We start from the raw sequence: 5,037 nt of genomic DNA, 5'->3' as shown, positions 1-5,037 counted from the left end.
TGCAAATAAATGAATTTTTTTTTTGCATTTAGGAAATACATGCAGAAATCAACTCTGCGATTTCCTAAATTCCTCTGAAATCTCCCAAATTCGAGGAAGATTTACTGGAAAAGAGTGGCAACATTGCTTATATGACTGACCATACATATGTACATAAAATTTATTTATTTCACGGATTGTATGTGATTTTTTCTTAAATTTAGAATATTGGAAGTCATAGATTCGTATAACTTTACCACAAATAATATAAACTTCATACAACGCATTTTCATTTAATGTTTTAACAAGTGGCAGCTTTTGTTATGACAGCCTAAATCCATGAAAATTTAGAAAGAAATATAGCGCCATCTACTGTAATATAGCGCACTTAGCGCCACCAACTGGTGGATAGCTCTTTGCTAATAATAAACAAATAATTTGCAATAAATAAATAATGCGACTATAAGGAGAGTTATAAACTATCCTATCTTTCAAGTTGGACCAAACTGCAAACAGTGTTAAAAATTTCATTAAAATCGGTTCAGTAGTTTAGGAGTCCATCGAAAACAAAAAACGTGACACGTGATTTTTATATATTAAGATATATATTTTATTTTTTTCAATACATAATAATATAAAATACTTAATCTAAATTATTACTATTAAACCTTATTATTACTATTGGGGATGGGGTCATATGTAGAAGTTCACGCAAGTGAGGAAAGTTTCTGATTGCCATTCACTTGGGAGTGGCCAGGAATGATTCTTTTGCATATGACTCAAGTAGCTCACGACTTCCGGTTTTAGACCAAGTATCCCCTGGGTAGCTAACAGACATCCGTTTGGAGGCGAGCTAAAGTGAGAAGGCGAAGCCCGCTTGTGCGGTTGTGTGTAGGCCTTGGGACCCACCACATAAAAAAATCTCCCCAATGAAAACAAACACCGAGCCTCGGATGAGAAACCCCCCTTTTGATGACGACCCCTGCAAACGTACTAAGGATCATGATTTGAGGGCATGCACCTGGAATGTCCGGACTCTTAATTGGGAAGGTGCCTCTGCCCAGCTGGTTGATGTCCTCATACAACTAAAGGCTGACATCACCGCCGTCCAACAAGTGCGATGGACGGGACAAGGACGGAAGAAGGTGGGTCCTTGTGCCATCTACTACAGCGGCCATATAAAGGAACGCAAATTCGGTGTTGGATTTGTGGTGGGAGAGAGACTACGTCGCCGAGTCCTGGCATTCACCCCGGTGGATGAACGTCTTGCCACAATCCGCATCAAAGCGAGGTTCTTCAACATATCGCTGATTTGCGCCCACGCCCCAACGGAAGAGAAGGACGATGTGACCAAAGATGCTTTCTATGAGCGCCTAGAACGCACCTATGAGCGCTGCCCCTGCCAAGATGTCAAAATCGTGCTTGGCGATTTTAACGCCAGGGTGGGTAAAGAAGGTGTCTTTGGCACAACAGTCGGAAAATTCAGCCTCCATGACGAAACATCGCCAAACGGCCTGAGGCTGATCGACTTCGCTGGGGCCCGAAATATGGTTGTCTGTAGTACCAGATTCCAGCATAAAAAAATTCATCAAGCAACGTGGCTGTCCCCTGATCGAAACACGCGCAATCAAATCGATCACGTTGTGATAGACGGAAGACATGTCTCCAGTGTTTTAGACGTGCGTACGCTCCGAGGACCAAACATTGACTCGGACCATTATCTAGTAGCAGCAAAGATACGCATTCGCCTCTGTGCAGCAAAGAACGCCCATCAACAAACACAAGGAAGGTTCGACGTCGAAAAGCTGCAATCACAACCGACAGCCGAACGATTTTCTACTCGACTTGCACTCCTGCTCTCTGAGAGCACTCATCAGCATCTCGATATAAGGGAGCTGTGGAACGGCATCTCAAACTCATTGCATACCGCTGCAGCCGAAACAATTGGTCTCCGGCAACGCCAAAAAACCAGTTGGTACGATGAGAATGCCTACCTCGCAACGTTGCGATCGACCACAACACGTTCGGGGTGGGATAGATATCGAGAACTGAAGAGGGAAGCGAGACGCATTTGCAGACGTAAAAAGAAAGAGGCCGAAATGGGTGAGTATGAAAAGCTTGAAAAGCTGGCCGACATGGGTAATGCTCGAAAATTTTATGAAAAGATGAGGCGATTAACAGAAGGTTTCAAGACCGGAGCATTATCATGTAGGGACCGAGAAGGTAATCTGGTAACGGATGTCCAGAGCACACTGGGATTATGGAGGGAACACTTCTCCGACCTGCTCAATGGCAGTGAAAGTACAACACCAGGAGATGGCGAACCCGATTCCCCAATCGATGACGATGGAATAGATGTTCCATTACCCGACCATGAAGAAACTCGAATAGCAATTACCCGCTTGAAGAACAACAAAGCGACGGGGGCCGATGGATTACCGGCCGAGCTATTCAAATACGGCGGCGAAGAGCTGATAAGGTGCTTGCATCAGCTTCTTTGCAGAATATGGTCGGAAGAAAGCATGCCTGACGATTGGAATCTCAGTGTACTCTGCCCAATACACAAAAAGGGAGACCCCACAATTTGCGCCAATTACCGTGGGATAAGCCTCCTCAACATCGCGTATAAGGTTCTGTCGAGCGTATTGTGTGAAAGACTAAAGCCCACCGTCAACGAACTGATTGGACCTTATCAGTGTGGCTTTAGACCTGGAAAATCCACAATGGACCAGATATTCACCATGCGCCAAATCTTGGAAAAGACCCGAGAGAAAAGAATCGATACTCACCATCTTTTTATCGATTTTAAAGCTGCCTAAGATAGCACGAAAAGGAGCTGCCTCTATGCCGCGATGTCTGAATTTGGTATCCCTGCAAAACTAATACGGCTATGTAAGCTGACATTGAGCAACACCAAAAGCTCCGTCAGGATCGGGAAGGACCTCTCCGAGCCGTTCGATACCAAACGAGGCTTCAGACAGGGTGACTCACTATCGTGCGACTTCTTCAATCTATTGCTGGAAAAAATAATACGAGCTGCAGAACTAAATAGAGAGGGTACAATCTTCTACAAGAGTGTACAGCTCCTGGCGTATGCCGATGATATTGATATCATCGGAAGCAACAACCGCGCCGTTTGTTCTGCGTTTTCCAGACTAGATAAAGAAGCGAAGCATATGGGTCTGGTGGTGAATGAGGACAAGACGAAATATCTCCTGCCATCAAACAAACAGTCAGCGCACTCGCGTCTTGGCTCCCACGTCACTGTTGACAGTCATAACTTTGAAGTTGTAGATAATTTCGTTTATCTGGGAACCAACAGTAGGCAATTGAAAAGTAAAGTCCTCTCTCGACGAACCAAAATCAAACTCTATAAGTCGCTCATTATTCCCGTCCTGATGTATGGCGCTGAAGCGTGGACGATGACAACATCCGATAAGACGACTCTTGGGGTTTTCGAGAGAAAGGTTTTGCGCAAGATTTATGGTCCTCTAAACATTGGCAACGGCGAATACCGCAGACGATGGAACGATGAGCTGTACGATTTATACGACGACATTGACATAATTCAGCGAATAAAAAGACAGCGGTTACGCTGGCTAGGTCATGTTGTACGGATGGAAGAAAACACTCCAGCTCTGAAAGTATTCGATGCAGTACCCGCTGGAGGAAGCCGCGGAAGAGGACGACCTCCACTCCGGTGGAAAGACCAAGTGCAAAGTGACCTGGCTTCACTTGGTGTTTCCAGTTGGCGCCAAAAAGCAAAAAGGAGGAATGAGTGGCGCGCTCTGGTGGATTCGGCCATAATCGCTTAAAGCGGTTATATATATATACTAGCTGACCCGGCGAACTTCGCCCCGCCCAATTTTTATTTGAAATAGTTAAAACGCTTTTTGAACTCTGTTCAAGGCCATTTATTTGTATGGAATGTTAATATATTCAGGGAATAACGTCTCTGATCAATTTAAATATTTTTGGCGAAGTTCGTTCTTTGTTTTGTTGTGTAGCGTGTAAACAAATAAAGAAGATGGCTCTCCAACACGCTAACATGACACATACATACCTATGTATGTACATATGAAACTGTAAAATTTTGAACTTAAACGATAAATGGGTTTGAATCATTCGAATTCTCAGAATGAACATTTCCTCACTTTTAGATTTGCTGTGTTGTAGTAAACTATTCACTACAGTGAAATTATTATTTATGAATAAAGACGGAAACCTTAGTATATACATATCTGGTATAAAAATCCACGGGATTGAGATTTGAACTTGAGGTCAAAAGTTTTAAAATTATTGATGAAAATTTTCATAGAGTTGATAATAAGCACAAATTTTCATAAAATAGTTCATTTTTGATTTTATATTCAAGTTTTTAACAAATAAGTTAATTACAAAATTGTTAGTTGATAACATGTAATATTTAATTTTATAATCTTAGGAAAGATAATTCTTAATTTTTAATAGTAGTATTTATTTTTTTGAATTATAAACATTTTAATTTAACTTAGCACTAATTGGTGCACAATATTTTTGGTTAACCTGTCTCGAGCTAACACAAATAGATTTGATGGTTTTCCCACACGTGAGCATGCAACATATAATTGCCCATGGGAAAAACATGGATTATCCAAATCTAACCCACAAATGGACATTGTTTGGCCTTGATACTTATTAATGGACATGGCAAAAGCTAAACGAATAGGAAACTGTAGTCTGTGCATTATTGAGGTTCGATTTTTTTTTTTTTTCAAAATAAGATTTAATAAATAAAATGAAAAGCAAGCTAAAAATACTTACTTTTATTTAATTCGTTTAAAGAGTTTTAAATAATAAAAAGAAAACAAAGCGTGGCCGAGTCTGATAAATTTTAAACACACGTTTTACGTTTAATAAATGGTAAATTTTAAACACACGTTTTACGTTTAATAAATTTTAGCTAAAATAAACGTTTGGACTTTAATATAACAGCATCTGCTTCTATAGCGCCATCTAGCCTAATACAGCGCACTTATTCAATTACCTTACAACGTCAGCCGTTAGTATCACAAATAA

Source organism: Zeugodacus cucurbitae, chromosome X (genome assembly GCF_028554725.1).
Source record: "Zeugodacus cucurbitae isolate PBARC_wt_2022May chromosome X, idZeuCucr1.2, whole genome shotgun sequence".
In the NCBI taxonomy this organism is placed as follows: Eukaryota; Metazoa; Arthropoda; class Insecta; order Diptera; family Tephritidae; genus Zeugodacus; species Zeugodacus cucurbitae.
Note: the sequence above shows the minus strand (reverse complement) of the source record.